This window comes from Apodemus sylvaticus, chromosome 3 (assembly GCF_947179515.1).
Source record: "Apodemus sylvaticus chromosome 3, mApoSyl1.1, whole genome shotgun sequence".
NCBI lineage: Eukaryota > Metazoa > Chordata > Mammalia > Rodentia > Muridae > Apodemus > Apodemus sylvaticus.
This window is the reverse complement of record NC_067474.1, coordinates 167,728,115-167,748,369: the sequence shown is the minus strand read 5'-3', so window position 1 is coordinate 167,748,369 and position 20,255 is coordinate 167,728,115. Positions and strand designations below refer to the sequence as shown.

General features: G+C 54.8%; 2 protein-coding genes across 2 annotated transcripts in view; one reads left to right on the top strand and one right to left on the bottom strand.

Annotated features, from left to right (window-relative positions):
- Positions 1-5,052, bottom strand: part of Nphp4 (nephrocystin 4) — an 85,264-nt gene extending 80,212 nt beyond the window's left edge. Inside the window, 1 exon segment of the mRNA XM_052178300.1 lies at positions 4,844-5,052. The gene's annotated coding sequence lies outside the window, so the exon portion shown is untranslated.
- Positions 5,053-5,259: 207 nt separating this feature from the next.
- Kcnab2 (potassium voltage-gated channel subfamily A regulatory beta subunit 2) overlaps positions 5,260-20,255 on the top strand; it is an 87,417-nt gene continuing 72,421 nt past the window's right edge. The window contains exon 1 of the mRNA XM_052178302.1: positions 5,260-5,361. The gene's annotated coding sequence lies outside the window, so the exon portion shown is untranslated. The remainder of the gene's footprint in view (positions 5,362-20,255) is intronic.

Genomic DNA, 20,255 nt, shown 5'->3' with positions numbered 1-20,255 from the left:
TTCTTTTTTTTTTTTTTACTTTTTTATTGTTTCTTTGTGAATTTCGTATCATGTACCCCAATTCCACCTATCTCCCCATCCCTCCATATCTGCCCTCCACCCTTGCAGGCTCCCCATAGAAGTTGCGTGCGCTGTGTTCCAGGATGTCTCCTTTTGCCCAGACGGCTTCTGGATTCTCGTACAGTGAAGGTGGACAGACAGAAATCACATACACTAACGTCTGTCAGGATCCTCATGAAAATCTAAAGGTAAAGCGTGAAGGGCCATTCTTGGGGTCATGCCTCCATGCTCACAAAGGGTGTGAGGAAGGAAAGGGACAAAACAGTCAGCCTCCCCACCCCACCCACCTCAGCTTCCCTGGCTACATCGACTCTCTCCTAGAACACATCTACAAAGCAGGACACCCCTCAGTGGTCCAAAGCCCAAAGTTTCCATGTGGGTGTGACAGGCTACCAAGATGACCTGCTTTCCCTGTTCTTTGTAAAAGGATCCAATTCCAAGCACGAGGAGGGCCGCCCCAATCCAGTCAGAGGCCTGCAGTGGTTGTTCAAAGGGAAACAAGCAGGCTGGAGAGATGGCTCAGCGTTTAGAGCACTGACTGCTCTTCCAGAGGCTCACTACCATCTGTAATGGGATCTGGTGCCCTCTTCTGGTGTGCAGGCAGAACACTGTGTATAATAATAAATAAATAAGTCTAAAAAATAAAAATAAAGGGAAACAAGTGATTGCCCACGCAGCACTATAGGCAAACTTTCCCCTGGGAGACTTGGCCTGGACTGGCACTCCTGCCCAAGACTAGCCCAGAATCCCAGGAGATGCTCAGCTACCACAGGGGAACAACCCTGGTGCAGAAGCAGTCCCAGGGAGACTATCCCGCCCCTCGCTCAATCAGATTTCCTGGCAAGATGAATAGCAGTCTCTAACATTCCCATTCCAATCCCGGGAGCCTGGGAACATGCGACTTTCCATGTCAAACAGGATTTTGCACAGGATCGGGGCGGTTGTACAGGACCATACAGAGAGCCCGGTGCATGCGCACACCCCTGTGAGAGACAGGTGAGAAGGCTTGGGAAGAACAGAGGACCGCAGCACAGGCCACGGTCTACAGAGGAAAGAAAAGCCAGTTACCAAGGGATACAGGTGCCTCCACAAACTGGAAATGACACCCTCGGCTGGAGCCCCTGAGGGCCTGCCTGGCCCACACCTTAATGTCAACAGTTAGGCGCACTTTGGATGCCTGCCTGGTGGTCAGAACTGGAAAAGAACCACTGATGCATCTGGTGACGGTGGTGACGGTGGCCATGATCAGAGAGTGGTTCACTAGTGAAAGAGGTGTGGCCAACCCTCACTCCATGGCTGCCTCCGACTGCCAGATGGCCCTGGGTCCAACCCTGCAGGTTCACAGCTACAGGTGCACACTGCTGGTCACCGTGCTTGAGGCCTGTCTTGTGGTGACCGCTCTCTCGCCAGCCCCTGGAGGAAGCACACTGCCCCTCCTACAGCCCTGGCAGCGATTCCACAGGCAAACTTAAGGAAAATCACACAACCAAATGGTGCTGCAGAGGAGGGGAGCCTGGCTGCTCTTTTTTCCTGGTGAGATGCTATTCACTGCTCTCCGGATCAAATGGGCACACACTTGTCTAAAACTGGTTCCTGAGACCACAGTGAGCATTTCTGGAGAGGAAGACCCTCCTGACACAAGCTCTCACACAGCCCGCGGCCTTCCTCAGGCCAACTTCCTCACCCCTCAAGCCTTGAAAAGCACTCAAGCACCAGCATGGGTCTGCCTGACCCTCGCTAACTCTACTGCCTGTCAGGTTCATTCTGGGGGTCTGAGGGCCGCCCACCCCACCCACTCGCCCATCCCCTAGCCCTCTGTAGAAATAGCCAATGCACCCCTGGGAGACCCTGAACTCCCTAAGTCAGCATTAGTCCTTGGAGAGAATCAGTCCTTAACCAAAAGAAACACAACCACTCTGGCAGAGAAGGTAGTGTAAAGAGATACTTTGTAACCCTAAAGAAGTAAAATTTCCCCAGGAATCCCAGGCTAGGGAGAGGGAGAGTCGGGCCCTGGTGACAGACAGAGGAGGAACTTGCCTCTGGAAAAAGACTAGACAGGGTCTTTTCAGACCACCTTGCGGGAGAGAGGAGAGCAGAGTCGAGAATGGTCAGGGACCACGCCCTGACCAGGACTGCTGAGTTTACATCTCCTCCGACCTGTTTCTGCCTGAAGGTCATGTTAGTACTCCTAGGATGGACCCGTTTATGTGTATGTGTCCCTCCTCCCAATATGGCCACACTGAATAAATCCTTCCCCACTTTTCACGATTATCTGTCTCTTTAACCAGTTTACTGAGGATGGGTGGTGTAAGAGATCAGTGTTGCCTCAGGACACCCCCCCACCCAGGCCCACGTTCTCAGCACAAAGGAGACGAATTTGCCCCAGCGGAACAGGGATCAGGAAACAAGACACAAAGACGGGAGAGGGAGGATAAGGAGGAAGGGGAAGGGAAGAAGGGAGAGGAAGGAGGGGTATTTGTCTCTGGGGACAAAGGATTTCCTCTGGATAGAGAGCAGACAGACATGGCCCATAGGCTAATGGTTTATAGAGGAAAAACGGGAAACTCTGTTAGGATGGGGTGTTTAAATTTAATTCTAATTGGGTGTGTTCATCAGGTGAGCTGAAGGGGACTTTTCATTGCTGAACTGCAAATATTTTTGAGAGCTGGACCTTGGTGGTCAGCCTCGGGAAGAAGAGGGCAAGGGGCTGGAGAGATGGCTCAGTGGTTAAGAGCCCTTCCAAAGGTCCTGAGTTCAAATCCCAACAACCACATGATGTCTCACAACCATCCGTAACAAGATCTGACACCCTCTTCTGGAGTGTCTGAAGACAGCTACAGTGTACTCACATATAATAAATAAATAAATCTTAAAAAAAAAAAAAAGAAGAAGAAGAAGAGGGCAAGTAAAGGACCAGACCTTAGGGGCTAGCTTTAGGAAAATAATCTAATGGTTTTTAGCAAGGCAGTGGAATGGGGAGAAGGCCGGGGCCCACAGAGCTGTTTGTGGCACACTTGGGCCGGGTGAGAGTCCCTTCAGGTGGCAACGACTACACACTGGGGTGTCTTGAGCCAGGCTCACACCAGACATACTCCCCTAAGAGAACCACAGGGCCACTGGGAAAAATAAACATTAGAAAGAAAATTGGGCAGATTTCACGCTCTGGATCCAGGAAAGGGGTACCACAGGCTCCCTCCCGAGGATGGGGAGAAAACGGGCCAGCGTCCACTGACACTGAAGCCTGAGCCCAGTCCGGTACGACCTTCAAGATGTTCTGTGCCAACAACTGGAAGACAGTGTCAGCACCGCCCACCTAACATGCGTGGACACTGGCTTGGACGGGGAGTTCACAGCTAATACTGACTAGCCCTGCCACAATCCTCTTCCCACTCAGGAAGCGGGGAGAAGTCGAGGGAGAGGAGACGGCCAGAAGAGGGCAGTGTGAGAGCCTGCAGGAGAGACCAAAGGATGAGGCCAGCTCTGTCTCCTCACCTTCTGTGCACACCCTCACCTTCTGTGCACACCCTCACCTTCTGTGCACACCCTCACCTTCTGTGCACACCCTCACCTTCTGTGCACACCCTCACCTTCCCTGCCTGCTTCCAACGGACCAGACTCGAGCCTTGACGGAGTCTTAGGTTCTTCGTTTCTACAGGGCTACTCAGTAAAAGTTTGCCAACACCTGATGTGTTCCAGAGGCAAAATGTCACCTCCAACAACCTTAAATTTGGGGGGGGGTTGCATCGTATAGTATAGATCATGACCAAGACACATTTGGGGGAATTAGGGGCAGGGCGATGGGTCAGACCGACAGGGAAGGGCCGTCCAATGGCCCAGAGAGGCTGAAATTCCACCAATTGTGGTGCCAGGCTCAGGGAAGCCTCCTTCCCCAGAAATGAGGACCCCATTTGAATGAGATTTACCCCATCTGGGGGTGGGGGTAGTGATGGAGAGCTGGGATGCCTAGCAAGCCCTCCTTCACCCTCTGCTGTGGAACTAAAGACATGGTCTTTACCAAAGTGGACAGTCTCGCAGATCCCTGGATACGAACACTACAGCGAGATAGTGCTAGGGCAGTTTGCGACACAAGGCAGAATTACGGCGCATGGGAACTGTGTGGCTGAGCTGCGCGTAAGACCAGGATCGCGACAGAGAGCTTGCCCATTCCCTAAACCCGCAAAGCGGACTTTCAGTGCAAACTTCCACGTGTTCCGCGAGAGCATCTCCCCCCTAACCCCCACCAAGGCAGGACTAGACACACTGGGAACCCAGACAGCAGTGTGGGTTGCAATTCCAAGCAGTGCAGGAGGTCAATCCTGCACCCCAGAGCTGGCCATGGACTGGGCCAGGGGCCTCACAGTGCATCGAGCCGCAAGGACCTGAGCGAGCTGCGCGGCCTAGGACAGGGATAGAGGCGCGCACACTGGATCATGGGCATCTTCAAGGCTCTGGCGAGCGTACAGCATCCGTTTCGACCCCGGACTCTGGCGCGCCCCGGGTCAGAAAGCGGAGAACTAACCGCAGGAGACCCAGCAGCCCAACTTCAGCTGGCAACCGGGATGCACCAATGGTGATGCGAGGGGGGAAAGATGCAACCCACGCAAGCCAGGCCCGGCCCTGTGCCCCGTGCGGTGCTTTGCAGACACCAGGTCGTCGGTGAGATAACATATGCAGCCCCACCCGGGACCCTGAAACCGCTTCGAAGATCTGCTGCCATCAGCGCCTCCAACACACGCTGACTCCCCACCCCCGCATTTGGTTCAGTCCACTGCTGGCGCGTTACCTAGGAGACAAGCACGGGATCCACGCTCCCGAACTCGTCCCACACCGTGAATCCAGCGACCGGGCTGCCGGTGCCCAGCGGAACCCGAGGACTCTTGGATCCAGTGCTGACCGAGAGGGTCGCCCAATCCGCCGCCACCCACGCGTAGAGCCCCGGCCTGAGGTTACCGCTCACTCAGCGGAGAACCCGCCTCGCGTCACTTTTACGTCAAGTCCGGGCGGCCAATGAAAACCCGAGTTCAAGGATTCTGACTCTCCGCGCGCTGGCCAATCGACGCCTCGGCGGGAGCTGCATGATTTGCATGGGCTCAGATGGCCATTGCCCATGAGACTGTGACTGGCGTGAATCATAGCCAATAATCGGCTGCTAGGGGCGTGGCCGCGGGCGTCCCACGAGGTAAAGATGCTGCGGGCGGAACCTGCCGGAGCGAGCGGGATTAGGGGGTGCTGAAGTCGCAAGGGCAGGGCGGGAAGGAAGATCCGGAACGGGGCGTGGGATCCGGAGCTGGAGGCCCCCAGGTGAGTGCAGCCGCGAGACCCCGGCGGGCACCTGCGAGGCCGCGCTGTCGCGGCCACCGCGGTCCCCTTCAATCTCCTCTTCCCTGGCCCCGCATCCCTGCCCCCGCCGTCATTCTCATCTCCTCTCCAGCCTCCTCATCTCCTTCTCCACAGTCTCCCTGCCCCCACCCCACCCTCTCTGCTTCCCTGTCATCCTGCCCCACCTTTCGGTCGACGTCCCGGACCCCTACCCCAAACTCTGGCTCTGCCCCTTCCAGCCCTGCATCCTCGCCTCGCCCTTGCCTCCCTGCTTCCCGTCCTCTCCCAGCCTCTGAGGACCCCTAGCAGCTGTCTTCCCTCATCTCCCTCCTTATTGCACCTCCAGACGCGTCCTTCGTCCTTGCTACCTGCCCTGTGTCCCTCTCGCCTTGACCCAGCTTCCCACCCATTCTGCTCTCAGCCCCTTCCATGCCCGCCACCACTACCCACCACCCACTCCTCACTCCCCACTATCACACCGCAGTCTCTATTTCGCGGTGCTCCCCAGCACCTTGACACTCGTGGCAGCTGCACCTTGTGCCCCCCGCCCCCCCCCCCCCCCGCTGTCCCTGTCTACCCTCACCCTCAGCTTCTCCCCCTGTGCCCGGGCCCTGGCACTAAGTGCTTCCCCCACTTCCCTACCTGCTGCTACGCTACTGCTGCTGCTTCTGCTGCAGGATGCGGAGCTCTCCACTGCTGCACTGCTGCCTGCTGCAGTATCTGCAGCAAGATGTACCTGCCCACCTGCCCTCCCTCCCGACTGACGTACCCTGCTTGCTTCTCCTGGCATTTGTCCTGGGGTCTCCTGCAGCATGCCTGGGGCACCCTGGGGTGCTCCAAGTGGGTAGCCTTCCAGCACCCCTTTCTGCCTGCCTACGAGGCTTCCATCCCCCTCCTTACCCATCCCCCACTTACTGTTCACTCACTGTGTGATTCAGCGGTTTTTTTTTTTTTGTTTTGGGTTTTGGGTTTTTTTTGGAGTTGGTAACTTTCTTTGCTTACTGGTGTGAAAGAGACCTGTCTTAAAGGCAGGGGGTCTGGGTTCCGAAGGCGAGAGGGTTACATCTGAAAGCAGACTTGAGCTGCCTGGTTGGAAGAGGGGCGGGAGCCAGGGACCCACCAGTTGTGGGGGTGGGGTGCCTCTTTCTCCATCTACTCTGCCCCGTGTTGAACCACATCCAAGGGAAGATGACATTAAGTAATAGCTCTTGGAGAGGTGGACGATTAGCATTTATGGAAATTAATATATCTACATCGAAGACAGGAACACCAAGTTCAGTCCGCAGCTGTCCCACTATCTGTCGCCTCGGTTTCTTCTTTCTTTGCCGTTTCTCCTCCCCCTCAGAAACTCCAGCCCCCAACTCCTTTCAGTGCCAAGAACAAGCTGCACCCAGGCCCAGCACTGCAGGGTTTGGGGACCTGGGTGCGTGAAGTGTCCCATCGATCCACCTGCTTCTTACTTGGCCGACATGTGTTCTGCAGAGCCCAGGCCACTGTGTACTACTGGGGTCTTGGCCTTGTGTTTTCTTTCCCAGTGTGGGGTCCTCAAAGTACCCTTGACCCTTGAGGTCCTGCCAGTAGGGTCCAGCCTGCAGCCTCCCCCAAGGGAAGCTGTCTAAAACCACACAAGCCTTGATGGTACTTCAAGTGATGGGCTAGAGCAGAGCCCTGTCTCCAAAGCAGCCTGGGGGGAGATTCCCTTCAAAACAGAGATCCACCCCTTCTGCCTGTATGCTGCACCAGCCAACAAATGCCTTGTGGGTACCAGTTAGGATCTGAGGGGTGAGAGACAATGGGCAGAGAGAGGGGTGTCATCGGAAAAACTTGAAGCCCCTTTCGTGTTTCTAGGGTCCTAAATCTTGTAAGTATGGATGTGGAGCCAGTCACCTGCAGGAGACAGGGAGCTGGGACACTCAGGCCATGTGAGCTAAGAACCAAGGAGACAAGGGTTCTGTGGCCGGCCCACTCCAAAAGCGTCCTTCACCCAGGGGCTGCCTTCTCTCTGTCCTTTTCAGTGATCCGGAGGAAATATGTCCATGTGTTGGTTTCTGGGAAAGACCTGGAGAGAGGGGTCCTCGCCTTGTGTTTGGGGAACGTGTTTCAGTTTCTGAGGACACTAGCCTGAAGGAACACGCGTTTGAGCCTTGGTTAGATTCCCGGTAGTCTTTACCAGAGCCAGCGTGTTTTCCTAGAGCACAGTCAGGAGATAGAGCAGCAGCTGCCAGGGGTTAGCATTCAGGGAAGGTTGACAGGGAGTGTCCAGACCAGAGATGCCACGCCTCCATCGTCTCTCCCAGCATCCAAGAAGTCTCTCTGACCTGTAGAGATGAAGTTTCTAAAGTACAAGAGTCTGGACCACCCCGCAGCCTCAGGCCCCAGAGGACAGAGACTCTTTTTCTTCAAGGTCAACAGAGGTAGTGACCAAGTAGCACAGACCACATGCTTGAAACATACATGAGCCCACTTCGCTTCATGGCTGTCCATGGTGGAGGAAACCTGTACCCCAATCACACGATGGCTGCCCTTTGGGAAGGCCACGGGTGAGGTGTCACTGACCACAACAAATTCTCAGGGACTCCAGCCGGTCCGACCTGGCAGACTACCAGGACTCTGGTTGTTCGTGACCGTGTGTTTCGAGCTGGGAGGCATGAAGCCAGGGCTCTGGGTGTGGTGGGGTGGGGGGAGTCCTCACTGAAACTGGACATCTGACCTTCACCTCGGGGTCTTGGGAATAACTGTATATAATAGGCTTATTAACCCTCAGGGGAAACTGAGGCATAGAGTGGCAAGGAAACGGACCCTTCCCAGCTAATAAAGAATCATCTTTGCCAGGATTGGGTGGCACATACTCATTCTGTGATCCTGCCACATTCCATCAGATGCCAAAACCCCTCACCTCTGTGGGATAAATCTTCTCAGATGTCCCTGAGGTCCAAGATCCCAAGAGAGAGGGTACTTGTGGTAGATCTGGCTTATCAAGAGTTAAGTCCTTGGGGAGAGCTCTTTTGGTTTATCTAATGTCAAGGAAGCAAAAAGAACCATACCCTCCCCAGGAGAACACACACCTGGATCAGGCAGGAACTCCATCCCTCTTCTGTGACTTGGTTTTCCCTTTGGCTCGAGAGTCTCCCAGCCAAGGTGGTCCAGACAACTTCCAGTCTTCGTATCCTCCTTCTAGCGCGGGAAAGCTCAAAGGCCCGCACTTAGCACACACTGCCCACCCTGGGTCCTGCTCCAAGCTGTCTCAACTTCTGAACTCATCCCCTTGCTGAGTAGGGTCTTAGCAGGCTTCTCTCTGCACCACCAGCTGGTGTTGGTTTAGCCCCCAGAGACCTGATGGTGGCTCTGTGGGGTTGTCGCTGTCGTATCCCGTTTGAGAACATGTCTCTCTTGAACTTCCTCCACATACGTAGCCCGTCCTCTCTTTCCGGCATGCAGGAACCTGCAGGCTGGCTAGTTTCAGACTTCCCACCCTCCATCCAGGTCCGGCTAGGACAGGTTTCCTGACTGGTCTCCCTGGGCAGTGGAGATCCGTCACCAACCCAGAAACTGAAAGATCTCTGTGTGAAGAGACACGTCTTAGTCTGTTTCCAGTTGCTATGATGAGATGCCTTTGGAGGATTGGCAGTTGGCTGCAGAGTCCGAGCATGCCCAATTTCTGAATTCTAACTCTGAAAGTTCAATTCTTTCCCCGCCTTCTTTGTCCTTTCTCCAGTCGTTGGCTGAAACTGTGACCCAAACATTGTCCTGACACCCTGGACAGATTCTCCCTCCCTCCCCTCTCCCCCCTCCCCCCCTCCTCCTTTTCTCCTCCCCCTCCTTCCTTCCCTTCCCCCTTCCCCTCCCTCCCCTCCCCCTTCCCCCTCCCTCCTCATTTACCCCTCCACACCCAGGCAGCAGCTTACAGACTGCTGTTACTGAGCCCCCTGCTCCCTTCCTTCTCCCTCAGGAAACCTTTTCCCTCAGGAAACCCACCCTTTCTCCCTCACTCTGCTCAGTCTTTCTCCTCCTGGCACCTGCTGAACTCTCCAGTCTGCCTCCCCTGTTTTCCCTTCGATCCTCTCCTCCACCCCCCAAATTATCCTCATTCTGTCCATGAAAAGAAATTAAAAGGAGACAATAACGAATTCAGTGACGTTAAAGAAGAGAAACAATGCATGTTCACTTGCTCAGAGTCTGAGAGCACAGCTCCCCGTTTGGTGAGAAGCCAAGACAAGCGTATGTGGCTCCGGTCTCTGCCCCCTTCATAGAGCTGCCACCCGCCCTGTCATGGGGGCCTGCCCCAACGGCATCATCTTACCTGACTTGCAACAACCCCACCTCCAGAAACCACCAAAACCTGGTGATGACCATTAAAGTTTGTGTGGCAGTGCCTCCCCAAGACTCGAGTTTTCGACCCATTTGCCCCAGCAGGAGCTTTAAGAGACAGGGAGCGGTGGGCAGAAATGGGTTGCTAGGGAGTGGGTCTTTGAAAGCATAGCCCAGGCACTGGTTCCTGTGTCTACTCCGTAAGTCGTGTCTGCCACAGGCTCACCTTGCTGTGAACTCTGTCGCCGCTTCCTAGCCGTGATAGACTGGGACACTCCAGACTGCGAGCCAGAATAAGTCTCTCCTTCCATAAGTGGTTTTGTCAGGTGTTTTGGTCATGTAACTCATGAGTGTCGTGAGAAGGTGAGGTCTGAAGACATCAATCTCTCTCTCTCTCTCTCTCTCTCTCTCTCTCTCTCTCTCTCTCTCTCTCTCTCTCGGCTTCTGACTGAATTGCTCTGCTTGGCCTCAATCCAACTAGGGCACTCTGTTCTGCTCTGTTCTGCTCTCTGGCTCCTTCTCATTCTCCGGCGCATTCTTTCTTCGCCTGCGTCTGGCTCATTCTCTCTGCAACCTGTCTCTGAAACTGCCACAGGCGGTACGCCTTTTCCTCCCCGTTCTGCTCTTAAGTAGCCTCTCTTTCCTGTGATAGTCTATGGTATCACATATGTGATGGATGTGTGATAGCATATCTAGTCTATGATTCAGTCTGTCAGAGTTGGCCGTATCCTATCTCTGACTCGTTCCGTCAAACCTTTCCTGATGCGTCACTTTGTCTGCCTCTCGATTAGACATCACTCTCAAGCATGGGGTGCTTCTTTCTATAAACTACCCTTACCTTCATTGTTTAGGATGGAAGGTGCGTGCTAAGGGCGTGTCTGTATCCCAGCCAGAGGTATTAAAGCTGCGTCATTCCAGCCGATCACGGAGCTCTAGAAGGTCTTTGGATGTGATCCCTTGCCATGTTGCTGGAATAAAATTCCTTTGCAAGGGACTGTCTGGGAGGACCCTACAGGGTAAGGCCATGGGGTAAGGAGCACCCGGGACAGCTGGATCATGGCTAGGATGTAGTATAATCTAAGATGTGTGCATGAACATGAATGGAAAGGGTGATTGGGAGGGAAGAGTTGAGGCCATCGTTTCCTTGGAGCTAGACGGTGATGGGGAGAACAGAAGGGGCCCAGGAGCCCCAAACTGTTCTTGCTGGGCCTGTGTGGCCTGTGGAGATCAAAAGGAGCAGGCAAGAGAGAGGCTAACAGGTACACAGGCTAGACTGGCTCATAGCCTTGCTGTCTGTGCCCACAAGCATTGGGAAAGTGGTGCCGTGCTTCCTCTGAGAGCTGGGACCCGGGATTGACTGCCAGTCAGCCCAGGTCGCCTGGCAGTTAGTTCTGAGATGGGAGGAGGGTTGCACCCAGGGAACAGGGCAGTCGAAGGTCGAGATGGGACGAAGGGACACCCTGGATCATTCCATAGTCTGGAGACGAGAGGGAAAGGCATGGGAGGGAGGAGGTGTGTCACAGACAAGACTGAGTGGAGAGAGGTGGAGAGCCCTGTGCCCAGAAGTGACCGGGAGTTTAGAACAGCCTCCATGGCACGTCCCACTGTAGGCTGGGCCCCACTGGGCCCCAGGCGCCTTCACTGAAGGTGAAGTCTCTCTGTTGTGCACCAGGTCAAAGTAGAAGCATTCCTGGAAGTTAACATAGCGATCCCAAAGTGTCCACGCGCGTATGAAATCAGGACCCAGATCCTAGCCTTCTCTGGCTGATCCTCCAGACACCACTGCCCAGAAGGCTCTGGGATTTGACAAGGAAAGGAGGGAGAGAGCAGGTGAGGGAGAGCCGGGCTCGGGAGTGACAGGAAGTCCCATTTCTGTCTGGTGTCTGTAGCACCCAATGCCTTGTGTCTGGCCTCGCATAGGTGATTTCCATGGTGTGTCCTTCTGTTTCCTAACTTACGGGGTTGCTTGAGGTGGGGGGCTCTGGACCTGTGGGATCATAATACATCCCTTAAGCCTCCATTGGCCCTACTGTGTGCTCTGCCTTATGCAGTCACAGAGTTGGGGCTGTGTGATTGCACAAGGCAAAATCATAGGTCCACCTATCGTGTCTACAGAGCCTGGGCTCTGAGCTGACCACACAGACCGAGGGTCCTCCGTGGAGCTGGGCAGACCCCCATTGTTTGTAGCTTTAAGAGACCTAGATCTTGCGGTTCCAGCCCCATGCTCTGAGAAACACTCCCTCGTTACTTTGGTATGGCGGTGAACTTCCCTAACTTTTCCTTAAAGCTGTGACAGACAGTCAGGGGACAGCCGAAAGCTCTAAAAGGGAGGTCTTCACCATGATTCCATTGGTTCTCAGCAATGCACCAAGTCCTCGGCCAACTGGAGTGAGCCGCTAGCTTTCCTCAGCTTTGGATCTAAAGTGCGCCTTATCGCCTCATCACGAAGGCAGAGCTTCCTGTTAGTCCCCAGGCCTCCTGGCAGGAGGTTGCTCTGGGTGCTGTTGGCCCAGCATCTATCAGAGGAGCAGATCCCACCGCTGTGTGCGTGTGTGACTGGATGCCTGTTGTTCCTGACTGCACCTGGCCATCCATGAGCTGTGCCCCTCTGCTCCGCTCCCCTCCCCTCCCCTCCCCTCCCCTCCTGCCCCTGCTGGCTTCTCCCCCCAGGGGGTATTGCCTCTCCATGACAACGAATAGAGGGCATTTTTAGTCACTCAGGCCAAGAGGTGTTCAGGTGTCGTGGACAGGAGACTTGAGGCCATCTTGTCCCCTTTCTTCCGCAGAAGATGCAGAGTCCAGAGGCGGATCTGCACAGGGAGTCCCAGCTCTCTGTGGATCCCGGCATTTCCCAAAGGGACACAGGTGCACTTTGCTCCTCACAGGAGAGCAGGCCTAAGCCTGCTTGCTTGCATTCTGCCCTGTGAGAGGCAGAAGGTTGCTCAGGGGACAACGATGCCTGCGCTGAAGCACTCGGGGGGTCTGGGGAATACTGCCATGCCTTCTCCTCATCCCGACAGTTTGGGGATGACTATGAGGCCGCCTCCTGTGGGGCCTGGTCACTGTCCTGCCATATAAGAGCTGCGTGTAATAATTACAGTGGGCCTCGCGTGGAAGCTGTCTAGAAAAAAAACAGTGGCTTTACCCAGAAAGGACTTCTTTAAATGAAGAATGAAGGTTGTCCCCTGGGCTCTGCGTCAGCCCTGGGATCTGTGGCGGCAGGAATGCTACTCTCCCCACTGTGCTCAGCAGAGAGCCCTCTGTACTGGGCCCATGCGTGTGGCTGCTAACCCCCGGGATCCTGACGGAGAGGGAGGACCGAGGGGCCATGTAAGCAACCACGGAAATGTCTGCTGTTCAGTGGGCATGGTAGCACAGTATCTGCCGTGGAACGAGGAAACAGAAGTGGAGCTAGGCCTGAAACCATGGCCAGGAGGTGGCACTGAGACCAGTGTAGACAGCGTAGGGTGTCGTGTGTCACAGGGAAAGGAGTTGTCCTGCTGATTAAACCAAGATCCCGGGTCCCAAACATCTTCAGAATGTTTCCAGCCTCCTGTGGCCGAGGTGAGGTGCTTGCTTAGTGTGTGAGAGATGATCGCTAACCAGGGTGACCCCACCTCTAGTTCTGCCACTGAGCCCACAGCGCTCTCAGGGAAGGTCACAGGGGCTAAGCTGAGTGTAACGAACACCCTGTCTGCAGACACCCACACACAGGGCCCACGTGCCCAGTTGGCCTTCCCTGCCTCTCTGATTCACCCATACCAGAAGGTTCTGGCAAAGCCCAGTGGGCGCTACTGGGGGATGCTGTGAAAAGGGTTTCACTTCACCCTGTGACAACTGATAACCATGGTAACCGTGGAGAGCTTCTGGGGTGTCCCAGCCACCTGCTGGATTGTACGGGTGCCGAGGCCTGCCCAGGCCTGAGGGTACAGCATGTGGAACGAACGGTGGGAGGCTGGGGGAGCCCTGAGCCGGGGGCCCTCCTCCCAGCTCCTGGAAGGGACAGGAGAGCACCTGATCCCAGGTTCAGTAGGATGCCTGGTCCAGCTATTTTTCTCAGAGTTGATGCTAAAGTCCAAGACTCCTGTAACCAGAGGCCTGGGGCTCTCTCCAGACTCGTTGCCTCCATAATGCAGGTAGTTCCTTTTAAGGAAGGGGAGACTGGGGCCGAAGCAGACCCCCTACTTGTTGGTAGACCTGAGGTCACCATGCATCTGAGCCAGCATTCTCTATGGAGCTGGGATGGGCAAGAGCCAGACGTGGATAAGGTGGTCCCCCGGGAGTCAGAGAACCCTGCTCCTGGGCAGACATCAGACCTGTGCTAGACCTTCCCAGATCCTAATCTGTGCAGCATATATGTCCCTCCATCTGGGACTCTCTTTTTCTGGGCTCCATTCTCTAGGAAGCCCTTCGTACATGACTGTGAATGTTATTGGTGCTGGAGCCAGCCCGCTACAGAACACTACAGACACCATGTCCCTGTGGCCACGCCCAGGCTGCTTTCCCAGACGTAAGGAAGCCCAGGGTGTCTGGACTCAGTACATTTGCCTCCCAGGACCCTCCCAACTCAAGCGATGCCATCCATGAGCTGAACTTAGAGACAAGTCTTGTCACGGCCCTGTGACCCCTGACCCTCGTCTCCTCCGCCCAGAGGGCCTGACTTGTAATGCATTTGCCCTGTGAAGAAGCCTCAGGCCTAAAACCTTCACCTTGGGGATAGCCCTCCAGGATCTCAGCTTTCCCAGGCTAGCCCTGGCAGGCCCCAGGAAGCCTTCACAACCACCGAGGCCCAGAGGCTTGGATGATACTAACCGCCTTGTTGAAGGACTTCCCAAGATTCCTTCCCATATCCCCAGAGTAGTCCTGCCTGGAATGTGCTGAGCTACAAGAGGCACCAGGGTGGGGCCAGAGATGACAGGAGACCGGCACCCCGAGACAAGGAGGCTCCAGACGCAGTGCCTGCTACAGAGGCCGCTGTGGGCCCGGAGCTCGCATCTCAGTCTGATGGCGCTTGTGTAGCTGGGTTGCCTCTTGTCCTTCAGCCTCGACCTGCACTGCCAAGGCGGGACGCAGCTTGTATTTTATGGCGAAGATACTTTGACTGAGCAGCCCTGGCTCTCACTCTGCAAAAGCCATTCCGGGCCATCCAGACCAAGTGCTCCCAGGAGACAGGCAGAGGAGGCCATGCCTCTCCCAGCATGCCAGGACAGAGGAGAGTGGACAGCGGAACATCTACCCTCACTGGGGGCAGAGACCCAGCTTACCCTGGGAGCTGAGAACCATGACCATGCCAATTACCACCGTCTGTGCTGTGGGCATTCATTTCGATTGGCAGCTGGAGTCCACCGTGGGCTAGCTTTCGAGGTGCTTAGTGGCCCGTGATGTATGCGTAGTTACTCAGAACCCTGTAGGCCTCCCCACCCATCCACAGAATCAGTCCCCGCGGGGGTTTCCTTTGCATCACAGGTGAGAACAAGTCAAGCAGTAACAAAGGTCAGACTTCTTCTTTCTCCAAGCCCTACCAAGGTCCACATCCGACCTGTGGTCCACAGCCGCCTTCGGCCCAGGACAGCTGTGCATGCAGCCCAGTGGAGAACCGTACGGTTACCTAAAGCATCATTCGGAGATCAGCGCTTTGCAGTTTTTGTAATTTTCTTAGGAGTCCTGAGGCATGAGCTATACAGATGACAATGCCATGTCCCAGTGTCAAGTGTGCTCTCGTGACCACAGACCAGGTGGGACACCTATGAGATCACTCATGTCCTCATTCCTGGGCCGGTAACACCATGATGCTAAGAGGCAGGGAAGAGAATGAAGACCGCAGATGGCTGCTCATGCTTGCTGATGCTTCCAAGCAAGAGGTTTCTGTGGGGCTCCTCAACCCGCCCTAGAGGGGCCTTTCTCTCCTTCACACGTGGACACTCAGAGCTCCCAAGAAAGGGAGAGGTGTGGTCACCCTCAGCTATCTGTCTGCAGCCCCTGAAAAAACCTAGGCACCTGTGAGCCTTTGCCCCATGTCATAACACAGATTGTCCCAAACAAGGACCCGTCTTGCATGGCCGGATCCCTCCCTCCTGTCTCTCCAAAAGTTCCTTATTTTTTAATTTGCTTTTTTTTTTTTTTTTTTTGAGACAGGGTCTTGCTAAGTAGTTAAGACTAGCCCAGAACTCACGGTGTAGACCAGGTTGACCTTGAACTCACAGAGCTCCACCTGCCTCTGCCTCTTTAATGCTGGGATTAGAGGTGTGTGTGTGCCACTGTGCCTGGCTTAGACATTACTCAATCCTTCATCTTCTTCTAAACGAGGCTGTGATGAAATCTCACGAACACCTCACTGGCTCCCTTTGACCTGACAGGATAAGGTCACACAACAGGATTTGGAGACCTAAGCTTTAGACCTGTGCTGCCCAGCGACTTTCCACAAATATAACCACTGTCTCCACACAAGACTTTCACCACAGTTTTTCCCTGTTAATTACATGGCATTGAAGACGGCGCCCTGTGGATTCCTTTCTCATCCACTTTTACTCACCGGGGCTTTAATGGACGGGGTGGAGTGCAGCCGGCTTCCAGACCGCTGCTGCACGCTGCACGGGCACGGAATTAATCTTTCATGCCGCCGTCACATCACGTGGCAGTGCTCAGGGGTAATCCTCTTTGAAACCCTTTGTTATTTATTCCTGCTGTCCCCCGGAGAGCATGGACACCCCAGCGTGCCACGCTGGCATACAGGAAGGCTTGAAGAGCATAATCGTCCAGCAGACCTCCCTCTCCCACCAAGTGCAAGGCTGGGACCACAGCACTCCAGACCCAGTGAAGGGAAAAGGCTGTCCCTTGGTCCCCTTACGACCTGCTACTACGGGTGGAAGGACTTAAAAGTCAGGGTGTCCCCGCTCCGCATCTCCGCTTGTGTTCCAGCCAATCTGGTGACCTCGGCCTGAAAATGTTAAGTGGGAAGTATCCGACATGAACAACTAGTAACTCTTATTAGGGTTATCTTCGTAATTGTTATTTTATTACTGCTGATCTTCTCAGTTGCCTGATTTGTCAATTAGGTTTTCCTGTGATCCGGATCTGTGTAGGAAAAGCTTAATGCTAGTGGTGATCTCAGACATCAAGGCATCCAGGAGCCTGTGGACCAGGAAAGCTGGCCATATCTGTGTCCTAATCAGTGTGGCTCAAAATAGCTGTATGTCTTCTCTTCATCCAGCAGGGCTGAAATCGAAATCTAGGTGTGTGGCAGTGCTGGGGACAAGAGGGTCTCTTCCGGGCTTTTCTGGGTGTCTAGTGGCGGCTGCTGGTATCTGGTGTGCCTTGGCTTGCCTCCTTGGTGTCTGCCGTCACATGCCTTTGGTGTCTGTCACCTCTTCTTGTAGGGACATTTGTCACTTCAGGTAGGGACGCACTGGTGCAGGATGAGCGCATCTCGTCATTGTTGTTGTTATCATAAACATCTCCACAAACCTTTTAGCCGAATCAGGTCACATTCACAGGCCCCAGCGGTGGGTTGTGGATGTAATTGGGGGGTGATCACACCCATGGTGACAGGTTTATCCAACCCCAGCTCCCCCCCCCCCAACACATCAGCCATCAGGAAGCTTCCATGACCTGTCTCCTAGTCTGGTGGTTCTTTCGCACCCAGTGGAGATTGCATGTCAAGTGTTGCCGGCTAGACAGTGAGGTGAAGAGGTGGAACTTGGGAGTCAAGTGCCTTTGTGTGGGATCTTGTCTCATAAAACAGCGGCCATGGGGCCCACGCCAGGGCCAAGTGCCCACCTCCTGACTAAGAGTAGGGTTATCATAGGATTTCATCTGCCTGCTCCAGCTGGCAGATTTGGGAGGCACAGCTCTCCTGGTCCTAGAAGCTCAGCGCCCTGGGTTAGGGCAGAGCTGGCCACCGTAAGGAGGCAGTCCAGCACAGGTGATGAGACACAGCGTCCCAAGAGCAGATGGAAGCACTAAGGTACAAACTTTTTGTTTAGAGCACCAGACTGGCTTCCTCCTAGGAGGACAAATTCATGCTGTGGACTTGAGGGAAGACCCAGGGATAAGCATCTTAGAGGTTCTGTCCCCTAGAAAACGGGTGACGTGGTAAAAGAGGCAAACCACTGGCCGCGGTACCTAGCCAGTGTCTCCTCAAGTGTCTGGTTCTGCTCCACGGTGGAAGCAGGGTCAATACACTGATTTCTTCAGGATGGTGACTGAGGGCCACCTCCAGGCACTGATAGAGCTCTTGAGAGTCCCAACCTCTGGATGGCAACAGGACGCCACCAGGCTCTGGGGAACAGCCCAGAGCATTAACTTTCCATGCCAGGTACCTAGCTGCATACAGTGGCCCAGGGATGCTCAAGGACACATGGCTTCTGCCCAGCAGCTCCTGCGGCAATCAGTGTCATTCAAGAGAAATGACAACACCAGCCGTTCCCCCAAGCAAGTGTCCTGTCGGCCACTGAAGGGCTGAGACCCCGAGGCCTGGGTTTATCCAGAGCTCCAGACAGAAAGGGACCAGGGACCTGGGGGCAGGGATGCGTGGCCCAGGGGTAGGGCATCTGCTTGGTGATGCTCCCACTGAGGTCTCCCATGCTTGACGGCTTGGTGACCTCCCACTGAGGCCTCCCATGTTAGAATTGCCCAAATTCTTCCTTCTCTCACCCTGAGGTGCACGTGGTTAAAACCTACCCTCGGGCTGGGCTCTGAGCAGTCAGGGCCCCTTTTTTCCTTGCTGAGTCAGGCACTGGAACAGTCTCCTAGGGACGGATTCCGTTTCCACCCCCGCCCCCACCAGCCTTCTGCTTTGGCTCACTTAAAATCTCAACCCAGCCGTGAGAGGAGACTCAGCATTTTCTCTATCCCTTTACGATGGATGTTCAAGCAAGGAGCGGCAGAAGCTTCCAGACTCTGCAGACATTGGCTGTGCACCGCTCCCCCCCTCTCTGCTGCACTCTCTACCCCTCTGTGGGAGAGAGGTCCACCTGCCCCTCATCCACCCCACCTCAACCTGGCACGGTGACCGTCCACTAGACCTAGACTCTCCATCTCTGAAATTGCAGGCTAGGTAGAGACACCACAGACAACCAGAGGTCAGCAGAAGCCAGGTCCTGGGATGGGAGTTCATCACGTAGGCCTTCAGGTGCTGCTTGGACTCCTCAGAGGTTCACATTAGCTGTCCCCAAGGGAGCTTAGTAAGTGTAGAGGCCAGGAGGCACTGCCTCTCTAGAGACCCCCTCCAGACATGGTGGGACAGAAATTCTGGGGCGTGAGCCATTAAGCCCCAAAGATTAGTGGGAAAGACAAGGCTTAGGTTTTATAAGAGAAAACGGCAAGCCAAGTCCACATCCAGTGCTCTGTGATGGCCAGCTGCTCCCCAGGGTTGGTCTCCCTGGGTCTCTGTGCATTATCTGAAAGACAAGACTCCTGAGGGGCTCAGGAGTGCCCTCCAGAAAGGAAGCTACAGGAGCAGGAGAGCCAAAGGGACTTACCTCTTCACAGCTGCTAACACAGATCTGTCCCCAGTCGGCCATGGGCCTTGCTTCTGCAGGGGTGCCCCCGACCGAAAATGTCTCCCACCTTGACTGTGATTTGAGTCCCCCAAAGAGGCTCCAGGTACTCCTACCCTGCTCCTTCTGAGAGCAGCTGCAGGAAGAAACCAGGTGTACCCACAGGAAGGAAGATGAAGGCACCCAGGGTACACTCTGCCCCTGGGAAGGAGAAATGGCCGGTGTCTCTCCCACAGCTGCATGCCACGCTCTCTGTGTCCCTGTTTGAAATGGGCCCTGATGGACATGTGCATCCCTGGGAACGTAGGTCACTCAGATGACATCGTGAGACTAGTCGTCAGTGATGTACTCGATGGGGGAGCCCCCAACCTGCACACCTTGAGGGTCTTCCCTGACTTCACCGTGGGCGGAGGAGCAGAGAGAGGTGGCAGGCGGTTTAGCTAGTGGGTAGAATGGGGCTTTCTGCATGAAGTCAGAAGAGAAGCCTCCAGGCTTGGTGCCCCCTCCCAGAGCCTCCCACTGCGGCCTGGGTTCTCCCTCAGTTCTTGGTCAGCTCCCTATAACTGGAAGGACGCTGACACACTTTCACGAAAGGGGTTATAAATTTAGTTTTAAAGAAAGAAGTACTGCAGGATGTCCTGGAATTCACTTTGTGCCCTGGGGTTCCACTCTGCCGGGTACATGCTCTCTCCTGGGAATTCTGGGAATGAGGCCATGAGGCCTGTGGTCACCAGGGAAAATTCCCTGGCCCCCGGTGTTGCCTGTTCCAGTTCTGGCAAGTGTCCCTTGGCCCTCAGTGTTGCCCACTCTTGCCCTGGTAAGTGTCCCTCACACTTAGGTGTCGTGATCTGGTGACTCGCGGTGTGAGTCGGAATCCCGGGTACCACATCTTGGTTTTCCGATTCCCTTTGTTCAGAGTTGCTTTAATTGTTTGTGTATTTGTCTTGAGACTGATGTAGCCCCTGGTTGACCTAAAATTCATTGTGTAGACCAGGCTGGACTTGAACTCACAGAGATCTTCCTACCTGTCTCCAAAGTACTAGGATTAAAGGAGTGTACCACCCTGCACAG